Genomic DNA, 13520 nt, shown 5'->3' with positions numbered 1-13520 from the left:
AAAAAAAGTGAGAGTTAATCAAAGTACTTTCCTATTTGTTAATTATGTAGCACATCCATATGCCCAGCCTCTCAGACTCAAGCATTGTAACCTTGTGTCCACAGGGTTCGGAAAGGTCCAATGTTGAAAAGCTTAATATGCTCCCCAAGCCTTTTGTGATAAGAAGTTGACTTGTATTGTCAATGTCATTACAGTTCTAAATCTAGCAGAGAACCAGTAGCTCAGGCCCATCCCTCTAGCTCAAGAGGCTGAGGTCTCAGGATCACAGGGTGAAGCCAGCCATGGCAGGAAAGTCTATGACACTCTGATTTCCACTTCTGAAAAGTCAGTTATTCAACAGCTTCCTGTGTTTCCTTGGTGATGAGAAGTACTTCCACTCTAAATGTTCTTAGAGTTCTTGAGCTCTATAGAGAAGCAGGAAAGAAACACTATTGACCCATCCTGAGTTCAAATGAAATTCTCAGGATCCAAGCCCTAGCCCTGTTAGCAGAAACAACTCCAGTGTAACACTGTATTTGAAGGAAAGAAAACAGTTGCAAAAGCCAGGCTAGGTACAGAGACCAGGCCTGTAGGATTAGGAGCAGAATATACACACTCAACAGGGAAGTGAGCTGCAAAACCAGTTCATTCATTCCAGGCACAGGAAGCAATGTGGGGAAACCTGAAACATTTGTTAGAGTTACACCAGTGTCAGGTTTTTCTCAGCCTCTTCAAACAATGACTAATTATCCTTCGTTCCTCAGGTGAAGGGAGCCTCAGTCTATCTTTACCTTGCCAATAGAGAGCCAGTTATGTGGGGTAGGGGGGAAGAATAGAGTAGAAAAATTCTGCTCTCTGGTCTTAGGAAGTGGGTTTTTGACTCATCTATCAGATTTAAAGGCCCTTCTTTTACCTCTGCCAGTCCATTCTCCTTCCTACATTCTCCACATAATTATTGCAAATCCTCAGACCAACTAGAGGCAGGGCTGTTTCTCTTCTCTCTCCAAGCACCTGAGATGGAATCTAGCGCTGCTCTCTTGTCTCTGGGGCCATTGGCTACCTGAGAAGTGGAAAAGAGACAGTATTCCTGCTCTGTGGTTGTGTGAAGGTGATGCTGGTGGCCTAACACATTCCAGAAGTCTCGTGACTGGGAATTGTTCCCATCTTTCCTTCTGACATCCAAGACAAGGTTCATCAATCATCTTTCTTTCTTATCTCTCTCTCTCTCTCTCTCTCTCTCTCTCTCTCTCTCTGTCTATCTATCTTTCTTTCTTTCTGTCTGTCTATCTGTCTGTTTGCCTTCCTGTCTGTCTGTCTGTCTATCTATCTATCTATCTATCTATCTATCTATCTATCTATCTATCTATCTATCTATCTATCTATCTATCTATCTATCTATTTTTCTATCTACCTACCTAGCTACCTACCTACCTACCTACGTATCTGTTTGCCAGTGCTTGGGTTGAACTCAAGGCCTGGGCACTGTCTATAGAAATCTAATACTTGAGCCACAGCAACTATTCTGGCTTTTTTCAGTGTATGTGCTTCCGAGGAATGATACCTAGGGCTTCTTGAATGCTAGGCAAGCACTCTCTCAGTAATCCACATTCCCAGCCCCCTCACCTTTTCCTTAATGGTAGTTTTAACATGTGTATGCTATCATTTTACATCCCCATGTTTAATTTTCTGGATACTGGTTACGTCTACGAAACCTGATCTTATCTTCTCCTGCCTGATTTGTGACTATTCCTGCATTGGCCTCATAATAAAATGTAAATAATGGCTGCTGAAAGCTTCACTGTGTCTCATATAAGGACACCGGCCTGGAACCCTGCAAGAGAAAAGCCATGGGCCTGAAATGAAGAGAATGATTTTATATGCTCAAGGAGCATATCTGAAAAATAAACTAGTAAATAAAAGCAGAAGCAATGCATACGGTCTGTTTGCACTCAGGAAAGTAAAATTCATATAAGTAGGTAGGGCACTGATACATAAACATGGCCTTCTCTTTTTGAATTTTTTTTTGTGGCCATCCCAGGGCTTAAACTCAGGGCCCGATGCATTCCTCAGCTTTTTCCTAAGGCTGAGGCTTCACCACCGCTACAGCTCCACTTCGGGCCATTTGGTTGTTAATTGGACATAAGCGCTTACCAGCTTTCCTGCCTGGTCTAGGCTCTGTCTCCTGCTCAGCTTTCTCTCTCAAAGCTGGAGCTCTACCCTCTGGGCCACTGTTCCACTTCTGGTTTTCTAGTGGTTTATTGGAGATAAGAGTCTCACAGACTTTCCTGCTCAGGCTGACTTTGAACTGCGATTTCCCAAAGAGGCTTCAAGCAGCATTCCTCAGGGATTCAGCTAGGAGATCCCCCACAGAAACCTTTAGTCTAAATCTAAAGCGGCACTAGAGAAAAAGAGATACATGAAGATGCTTCTAGTGTGTTCTAGACACTTAAGGTTGGAGACACACAACACTCATAATTATATTATTTTATAGGCAACAGGAGCAATGCAGACAGTATGAGGATCACTCCAGCTTTTGGTCCTCTCATCCTCAGTAAATTCACTGCAGCTCAATTCTAAGTGATGGAGCTGGCATGTCCTGTGGACATTTGCTCCCCAATCCGGTGACACTCATTTCTCACTTTTGTCTTCAGACCTGTGACCAGATGGGAAGATAAGGAGAGAAAATCCTTCTCAGATAAAGCAGCTATAAAGAACTTTGGGTAGTTAACTTATAGATTCAAACCATTGAAATGACCCTATTAAGGCATCAGATTGTCCAGATTAAAAAATGAAGAAGAAAAGAAAGAAGGTGCCAGAGGCTTCTCTCTGTAATCCCAGCTCGTCAGGAGGCTGAGATGTAGAGAATCTGAGTTTGAATCCAAGCAGCTTAGGAAAGTCCATGACACTGTTATTTCTAAGAGATCACAGGAAAACCCAGAAGTGGGTCTGTGATTCAAGGTTAATGTTCTACCCTTGAGCAAAAGGAACTCAGGGACAATGCCTAGACTCATAGTTCATCCCTAGGAATTGCCTCCTCAAAAAGTATAGACTTTTAAATATTTTTTTGTCAGTACTTTTGAATCTGGCTGGTATTATATTCTGTGAAAAATCAACTTTGCTTTCTCATGTAAACTAAAGTCTATGCAAACATTTTCTGTCAATTTCAACATCTTTTCTCCTTTATTTCTTTCTATAATTGTATACTTATTTCTCTTAGGCTTCAAAAACAATTCTAACTATATCTATTTAGATGATGATTGGAGTATATTCTTATTTGTATTGAAATTGTTGTTATAGCACTAAAATAATAAAACATGTTGTGCTGTTAATCTTAATTTTTTTGTTGTACTTAAAAAACGGATGTATTCAGAATTCCAAATCCTTTGATTTTCTGTCTTCTTAATATTTTTATTATTGTTTGTAATACAATATACTGTTTTATAATTATTTCAATTATAATGTTATTGAATGTAGTTTGAGTGTCATTGGGGATATAAACTACAAAATTCACATTTTGTAGTTAGAAAAATAGAGACTGTACATCCATATCTTTGTGTACGTATGGATATATTCCTATAGGTGAAACTCCAGAGAAGCTATGATGAATGGCACCAAGCCAGGAAATTTGTATTCAATAAAATGATTTCATAACATAGACTGCTTTGATGAAAGTGCATGTTCCAGGGCTCTCCTCACTGTTCCCAATGTAGCCTGAGGGTTTCTCTGCATTCCAGGCTTGCTGGAAGAAGTCTCCTGCATTGTCTGGATCGACAGACAAAAGGTTTCAGTCTTGTACACCTGTTTAACAAAAAACTCGATCTGGGTCAGATAGTGAGGATGAGTGTTGGCAGGCTCTGAAGGTCAGGAGAAAAAGGTCTCCTTGTACCCCAACCTATCTCTCTCCCCAGTACTCTGGTTTGACAGGAAGCCTTCATTTGTGTCACCTTCTGTGGCAGGCCAAGTCCTGTGCACTTATCTTGCCTTTGTGAGATTATATTCTGGTGTTCAGATACAGTGCTCAATATAATTCAGGAGTCCTTCTGGTAGAAAACTAAGGCACTGAACCTTATGAAATGTTTCATTGAGGGCATTGATGGGCCTATGATGCCTCTCCTAGGTTTCCGGAAGCTTGGAAAATCCAAGCATATGTCGGATATCACAAAGCTTCCTGTCATCTATGGCTGGTGAAGCTCATCAGCTTTTGAAACCTTTGACCTCTCCTAGTTGGGTCTTGGGTGGCTAGATTTTGGGGTTGAACACAGGGCCTGGGTGCTGACCATGAGCTCAGTGCAGAAGCCCGGAGCTTTAACATATTGTGCAAAAACATCATTTCTAGTCTGTGTGTGTGTGTGTGTGTGTTTGTACACCATCGCACGTGTGCATGGGCACATACACCATTCCTTGAGGTGGAATTCAGGACCTGAGCACTGTACCTAGTTTCTCTTGTACAAGGATAACCCTCTCCCACTTGAGCCACAGAGCCACTTCAGACTTTTTTTTTTATTGATGTGATCCTGAAAAATTAAATCCAGTATTTCATACATGCAAAGCACTCTACCTCTAAGGCACATTCCCAGCCCTCTACTTCAGGTTTGTTAGTTTGTTTCTGTCTTTTTTTATTGTTGTAGGACTTGAAGTCTGGTCCTGGGTTCTGTCCTTGAGCTCTTCAGCTCAAGTCTTGTGCTCTATCACTTGAGCCAATGCGTCACTTCAGCTTTTCTTGTGATCAATAGGAGCTAAGTGTCTCAAGGACTTTCCTGCCCAGGCTAGCTTTGAACCATGATCCTAAGATCTCATCCTCCTGAGTAGCAAGGATGACAGGCATCAGCAACAAGCACCCAGCTTCCACTTCATGTTCCTTAGTGGTGAATTGGAGATGATAGTCTCATGGTATCTTTTGTGTCTGGGATAGTATGGAAACCATATCCTCAGATCTCAGCTTCCTGAGAAGGCAGGATGACAGACCTCAGCTATAAACCCTTAGGCTGTGGCCTCTGCTGCAAGGGGGTCCTTGATTCCATCCGGTGGAGTGTTAGCCATGAGCCCAAGAGGTAAGGTACAGCACCTAGGCCACTAGTTGAAGGTTCATGACTGAGAAAAAAACAAAACCAAACATTTGTCTGCAGGAGACAACTCACTAGTCTTCAGTAATACATAATTTTGTCCCTACCATGGGGACATATCTGTGCCTCAATATTCTCCGCATAATCATCTCAGTTGTGGAGCTCTTTCATGGAACAGATGAAAGAATGCACTCTGTGAAGGACACAGAACATGGCACTTTTTGCGTGACTCAGCACAAAGCATCCCGTGAAAGACACAGCACCCCGCACCCAATGCAGAACTCAGAACACTGCACCCTGTGAAGGGATCAGCACATAGCACCATGTGCAGGACTCAGCGCAGAGCAGCCTATGAAGGACTCAGCACATAGCTCTATTCCACAAGTTGTCATTAGAATTGGGGTTCTTTCATCAGTATCACCATTCTTTGAGGATCATTTCACATGTTCACATCTAATGGTTTAGTGGATGTTTTTAGGGGGGAGGGGAGGGTTAGCCATGGATCTTGAACTGAAACCATGAGGATACTGTTCTAATAACATTTGCTCAAAGCCAGAGCTCTACACTTTGAGCCTTATTTCAAAGAGTCTAGCAGACTTCCTGCCAGGTTTTAAAGCTCCAGAGCAGCCAGGATGTTGGGGGGAAGCCAGAGGAATCCAGGATGATGGGGGTAACCCATGGATGTGGGTTGCAGCAGTTTCCATCTGGTTAAGTCAGGTTGGTTACAGCTGTCAGCACCAGACTCCTAGCTTCCTTTGTGATGAGGTTTTGAAGTCCTGTCGTTCTATAGTTGCAGAACATTCTACCTTCTTTTGTCAGCAGTCCTGGGGCTTGAGTAAGGGCTTTGACACTGTCCCTAAGGGTATGTGTGCAAGTCTAGCACTCAATTGATTGAAAGATAGCAGAACTTCCAGGTTTTCTGTTTATGTGGCACTCAGGAATCGCATCCAGGGCTTTGTGTTTACTAGGGGAGCACCCAACCACCGAGCCCCAGGAGTGAACGAGGTATAGAGATTGCTGTATATAAGTATTATATACACAAATAGATGTATGTTATTATTAATTTATAGATAATATTACTACCAATTATTAGATATTAAATTATGTCTCCATTAAATGATGTGCCCTGTTAACAATTAATAAAGCATTAATTAAAATTACTCAATAATCTATTATTGTTTATCACATATATACCTACATCCATACATATAATTACATATTTTATAGAATGAGACAGATGTCTAGGTATTATTAAATTATGCCTGATGTGTTACTACCAATTATTAGGTATTTATGTTTCCATGCAATTTTTATTCTGTTAATGCTTAATAAAATAATAAACTTAATCCACACCCTATCATTATTGTGTCTAATTTTATCCTAGAATGATTCACTACTAATTCAATCTGTTTTTCATTTATTGTAGTGACAATTCTTCCACCTATGACATTCTTTACATTTATGACATCCTATTACATAGCATATAGATTTGCATCTGAATTATACATCCTACCTGTCACCAAGCACTTTCAAAGAAAAAGAAAACATGTGTCATGCTCTGCTTCTCACTCCTCGATTACATTTTTGGCAGTACTGGGATCTAAACTCAGGGCCTAGAAGGCTCAATTCATGAATGGGTGACTGTCAGCCCAGCAGCCTCTAGCTAATTCAGCTGCCAGGTAATTCCTAGGCCCTGACATCGAGCCCCGTATGTTGACCCCATATTCTGCTTAGTGTAGTTATTCATTTTATTTTTTATTTCATTCATTTATTTACCATTTATTTTATTGACTGTTATTACACATGAAATATTTATTACATTTATTACATAGGATATAGATTTGTCTATGCATGAAACTTCACACCTGACAACCAGTACTTTCACAGAAAAGGAAAACATGTGTCACCATGGGCTTCTTACTCCATGATTCAATTTTTGTGTGTGCTGGCATCTGAACTCACAGCCTACAAGGCCCAATTCATGAATGGGTGAGTGTCAGCACCCCAGCCTGGGGCATAGTGAGCTGACAAGCATTTCTAGCACCTGAGATCAAGCCCCAGGGGTTGACAAAATAACAGATTGACATGTAGATGGTAGTACACAAATAAATATAGATCTTTATAGAGTGCCAGAAATGTCTATACATTATTCAGTTATAAAGGCTACATTCCTATTAATTCTTGGGTATTTATTATGCCTCCATGTAATTAATATTATTGTTTACAACCTTAATGAATTATCAATTAAATCAACCCCTGTCCCAAAACTATTGTGTCCATGTAATCAATAGTATTCTATTGATTCTATGTGTCAAAAATATTCATTAAAATCCGCTGGTCTCTGAAAATCACTTTGTCTAATTATATAGTAGTATACAAAACAACTAATTCAACTTTGCCATTCATATTCTTCCATCAGTATTCCTATGAATAGGAACGAGACTCTTAGGATCTCCCTCCATTGGTAGGGGTCAGGACTGGGCTTCAAACACAGGGCCTATGTTGCCATGTTGGTCTATGGCTTCCCTGGTAGCCCGGAGCCTTTAGCAATGCCAAGTTACCAACATTTTTCAACCATGTCATTCAGACCCCTGATCACCTTGCAAAGAAAACAAATGTAAAACCGACAGCCATCTGCAAGTTCCTAGGTTTTTTTTTTTTTCTGTGTCGCATTAATTTTTTTTTTTCCTTTAAGCCTTTGGGGCCTAGGCACCCAGGTTTGGCTGTGGGTTCAGTTTTTGCACTCTAGCCTAGAGTGATCAAAGCTGAGGCAGAATTGCCATGACCTGAGTTCCAGCCCTGTGCTGGACAAAATAAAAATACATACATACATACATACATACATACATTAAAAATATTTAAAATATTATGAGGCTCCTTGCCTTGGAATTCATGCCCTTTTTTTCTGCCAGGCCGAGGATTTGAACCCAGGATCTGGGTAAATCTGCAGCACTGTGGGGGATGGAGAAGATCACCGTGCTAGAAGACAAGAAAATCAGGCCTGTTCCTAAGGACTGAATTCAAGTCCTAGCACTGGAAAAAATAATAATCGTATACTTTTTAAATACATGATTTATATTTACATATACATGTTTACTGCATATTGTGGTTAGTGTGTTCATTTTATTTTGTGTTTTATTTATTTCTTATATATTTTAGTGAGCATAATTACACATATAACATTTTTGCATCCTAATACATAAGACATAGATTTGCCTATGTATACTACTACATCATTCTTGAGTCCCAAGACTGAACTCAGGGCCTGGCAGGCCCACTTCATGAATGGGTAAATGTTAGCACACCAGTCTGATGCAAGTGAAGTTGGTGGGCATATTTGAGGACCTGAGATCAAGCCCTAGGAACGGCCACTATATAAATAGATAGATGTTTAGATTGCAGTGTGTGTGTGTGCATGTGTATGAATTTACATATGTATATACATCTATAAATGTATACAGAGAGAGACAGATAGACATTTATGTAGATTCTAGTGTATAACCCTACATAAAAAGTGATTTCTATATCTTATTTTATATAGTCTATTTCTACCAATTATTTGGTTAAAATTATGCCTCCATTAATTAGTAACTGTAGAAGACTTAATAAAGTATTAATCAATGACTTATTTATTGCATACAATCTTATACTGGAATGACTAGCTAATTAGTACATTTTAAACATTTTATTAGTGTTCCTATAGATAGGAATGAGTTTCCTAGGATCTTCAGCCATGTGTAGGTGGCAGTCCCAGGATAGAACTCAGGACCTAGGTGTCTGGTTTGGGCTTAGGCTTCACTGACAGCCCACCAGCTTTTGACCATGCAAGGACACGTAAACTTTTCAAGCTGAATCATTGAGACACAGGAGGGTCACAGTGCTAAGGAAACCAAGGTAAAACTGTTGTGTAAAACTTATCGTTTTTTTTCCTCCTCCATTTTTGTTGGTTTGATGTATTTTTGCCAGTGCTGAGAGTTGAACTCGGGTCCTAGGATCCCTTGATCATCTGTGGGTGTAAAAGCTGAACCCCAGCCAAGGTTAATCGTGGTTTAAGACACAATAAAATGTTTACTTGAGCAAAAAGAGCTCAGGGAAAATGTCTAGGCTCACAGTTCAAGCCTCAGGACCTGCCACAAAAAAGAGCTAATAACTCCATGTGTATGTGTAGTATACATGTATTTGTGTTGGTGAATATTCATAGTCTCTATGAAGAAAGACACCCAGCTAGGTAATTTGCTTTGAATAGAATGATATCATAGCTGGATATTTACAGTAAATATAGGTGATTTATAACCTTAGACAATCTTTTTAAATCTGTTCAAAATTCTCCCCTACCCCAAACTGCCTTCTTTGAACAGCTTTGTTTGCTTTTCCAAAGACTGCCCTTCATTAACTGCTTAAAATTTTGAGAGGTCATATTCATACCCTCTAGAGATTGTTGTTTGGTTGTGATTTTTGTGTGTTTTTGTTTGTTGTGTTTTTTAACTGAATTTCAAAAGGTTGTACAAGTGTGTTACAATTAAATATGTCCATCTAATTGTCTAATGTTCCTGGATCAGAATCACTCCTGTCAATCTCAACCAACCCTTTCTCCAAGATTTATTCCAGATTTACCACTTGCTTTATTACATATGTACATTGAGTATTCTAGCTGTACTTGCCCCTTGTTCCATTTTTCATTCATTCTATTTCTTTACTATTGTTCCTCTCTGGTTTCAATTTCCTGATAGTCATTCCATTAAACTGCCTGTTAATACTTTGAAACTCCATGGAGTTTCAATCCCACATATACTTGAATTGATGTCAGCTTATATTTCCATAATTCATTCCTTTGCAAGACTAAGACTGGAGATGTGAAGCACTTGGACATAATTTTATTCTCATTCATTTGGAAGATTAATCTTTAGTCAACAAGAAATTTTAAAAATGGCTTAGAATTTATTCCTAACTACCAGTTTTTATAAATGGCTTTGTACAATGGTGTGTGATTATTTTATTTTACATAGGATAATTTATTTCTTCTACCTATAAGTTTTGGAAAAAGAAGAAAAATAAATTTACTCCTTAGAGGATTATGATAAAAATAGAAGACAGATTTTATGTTTGTCACATCTCTCATCAGTACCCATATTCAAGACTTAAAGTCATATTTCTTACTATGTTAGACAGATAGGGAAAACATGAAACAACATATGATAAGGCAATTATTAGTGAATTTTTAAAATGTACCTTCTTATGTGATGAAATTTACTTTATTAGCTAATATTTGGGTTTGAAATATGGGAGGCTGATCTATTTAACACATTTCTGGAAGGCACCTACTGAACAACACAAATGGTGGGGGGTACTATTTCTACAATTTAATGAATGGTTGAACTTGTTCGTTATTACTTCTGGGTACGTAAATCAACTCTATTGTAACTTGCTCCCTACACTTGAAAACCTTGTAATGTCACTGTCATCTACTTGTCAAGTGTTATTTTGGCAAATGTGATTTTAAATAGCTTATTTGAAAATGAATATACTTTCAGGAGATTAAATGTAGGTTATCATTGGTTTGAGAATGACAACATTTTTATACTACAGAACCTAGTTTTACTGAAGTACCAGTGTTTTGAAGCACTAAAGATCTTCTCAGTTAATGTTTTTCTAAATTATATTTGACATCTAAATCAAGTTTCCCTAACCTTAGTAGACCAATTATGGATCTATCATTCCAGAAACTATTTTTTTGGCTGCACTGAAATCTTTCATTAATCATTAGGAGAGGGGTATTAAAAATAATCTTGTTCATTTGTGATTTTGTTCACTCATATGGGCTGGTCATCTGTAAATTGAAAGTTTGAATTACAGTACTTTCTCTCAGATTTTGTGATCTCATCTTTCATTTTAAGTTGCCTTGCATTTCACAATTCATTATTGCTAATTCTTGTAAGGAATTGGGGCCCTGAAATATTATAGGAAATGAGAAATTGAGATGAATCTTCAATTATTTTCTGTTGGCATGTTGTATGGGCCTATGTCAGAAGTCTTGCCCTTGTTATCTGATGATGCAGATAACTGGGACCAGGTATCCTAGAACTCGTGGGTCCTGCAGACATCATATCACCAAATTTGGGTATAATCAGCAAGAATGTTTCAGAAATATGGAGAAAAAAAATTTGGGACCAGTGAGTTAAAACAATAAACAGAGCATCAGAGTAAAATCCCTTATAGATTAGCAGAAAACAATATGTTATTTTACATGTGAATTCAGAAGACCACGAAAATTTAGAAGGTATCACAAGTTTATACCGAAGATATTGCATTGATACTATTTATATTCTAATAAATATTCTAATCCTAATCATTTATGTTCCAATTTATTTATGGGAATAAATGTCAATATATTTGTCAAATTATCAATTCTAGTAAGATTCATTGTGTGAAATTTAAAATCAGCACATACAAATATAAAATATATGTTTATATAATATAAAAATTCTTTTACATTGTTGTGTTGTGGTTAGGGAATCAAAGTCAACTCTGTTTTAAAGTATTATTCAATTATCTCTACCTCAGTTTTTGGTAGAGTTAGACTTAAAGATTTACCATTTGTAGATTTACAGCCTAGAGAAAAGAGGAAACACTGTGATTAAAACATTATCAATTTAAGGTCTAATATCGAGGAGAAACATATGGACTTTTCCAGGAGCTATGGAAATATTTGGTGATAGAAAGTCAGTAGTGTAAGTTCTGCCTGGTTGGATTATAGACAGGCCAGGACAGTAGGTAATCATGCATATGAACAATTTTTTCACCTCCTTTGCTTTAGCTACTTTTGAAATGATAAGTATAATAACCAATTATATTTCGATAAAATGCCTTCCATTCTGAACAATTCTGTCTGAACTGTTCATCTTTCTATGATCCCTTGTAACTAAGATTAGTTTTGTTCCAGTAAGACAATCTATGCTGTCAGGGTAAGATATTCTGTTTGGTCTGTTCCTACATGGAAGAAGGGTAAAGGTTCAAGTAGACATTTGTCCCACAAGACTTCATTTGGGAAATTTTAAGCTGCAGAAGATTAGAAGTAGCTCTTAAGCAAGGCTTACTTTGAGTCCATTAGCTCAACAAAGCTAACTCAGTTGATAAATAAGTACTTGAAAAGCCATCACCTTTGGACTTAGCTGTAAAGGCTTCAAAGTATGATCAAATTTAAAATGAAAACGACAAAATAGTCATTGCCCAAAAAATTTTAAATGTGAGCAATCGACCAAACTATATAAGTTTTTCCCACTATACACAGAATTTTAGAGAAATAAGATCAATAGCATTTTTAGGAACAATAAGGGTTCCTTGTTACAAATAGGCAACCATGGATATATGCCTGTATAAAGATTGCATCATTAAGTATTTAAATTTATAGTACACTACATGCTTCAGCAGCAGGTCTACCCAAATTACAACAATACAGAGATTAACATGACACTTGCACAAGGATGATATGAAAATTTGTGAAGTATTCCATATTTTTCATTCTTCTGATGCAAGAAATGAAAAATAGTTATTAAAAAGTTCATTACAAAAATAGAAGTGTAACAATACATGTAATTCATAGAATTAAAGGTTAATTTGACATCAGTGTATTAAATCTTCATCTTAGAAAGGCCCTTACATAGCATAACTTTTACAAAACTTGAAATTAGATAACATTGTCATTTTATCCAAAAGAAATAAAATAATAAAAAGACCTAGAAAAAAAGGAATCTTAAACTTCGATATGGAATGCAATCTGAAAGGACACATTTATTAATGAATCTATACATTATATGACAATGTAGAATTCAAAGTATTATATCTAGGAGCTAATGAAATAGATTATGGACATTATACAAACATACATATACTTTTTTCAGAAAAGCACCAGCAACATCTTTAGTTTCTATACTATTCATTTCAACAGATAAGTTAAAATTATGTCTGATTTAAAAAAATTACAAACTCTGTAAAAATCTTTATAGATGTATACAAACAACTCTTGAATACATTTTGACATCAAAGTCAGGCAATTTACTTGGAAGAATACCATGAAATCCATGCATTTTTAAAGTAAGAGAATGCTGTCGCTTTGTATTGTGAAAAAAAATTTGAAGGGACACAAAGGATGGACTGGCATTTTTGAAAGTTAAGAAAGCTAACCAAACCATTACTACGAAGGAGAACAATTTGTACAGCCTTCCACAACTTCAAAATGGCAGTGATTACATACTTATCCTTTTGGCAATATCAAATGCAGTTTCTTCCAAGTTGTTCTTCAGACCTGGTTTGATACAATGGTTCAACAGAAGGAGATACAGCTTCTCTTTGCTATTTCTATTCCAGGCAGCAAGATGCAAGGGGGTCAAGAGGCCTTTAGTTTGGGGATTATTATCCGCATCATGATGAAGTAAGAAAGAAGCCACTCTGGTATTATTCCACATATAAGCACTGTGCAGG

The 13520-nt window shown here is 37.5% G+C and overlaps 1 pseudogene; it reads left to right on the top strand.

Annotated features, from left to right (window-relative positions):
* Nucleotides 1-12458: 12458 nt before the first annotated feature.
* LOC122121616 lies at nucleotides 12459-12558 on the top strand (annotated as a pseudogene).
* Nucleotides 12559-13520: the final 962 nt, after the last annotated feature.

Source organism: Dipodomys spectabilis, unplaced genomic scaffold, assembly GCF_019054845.1.
Source record: "Dipodomys spectabilis isolate Male_0828 unplaced genomic scaffold, ASM1905484v1 ptg000191l, whole genome shotgun sequence".
NCBI lineage: Eukaryota > Metazoa > Chordata > Mammalia > Rodentia > Heteromyidae > Dipodomys > Dipodomys spectabilis.
This window is presented reverse-complemented; position numbering and strand designations above follow the sequence as displayed.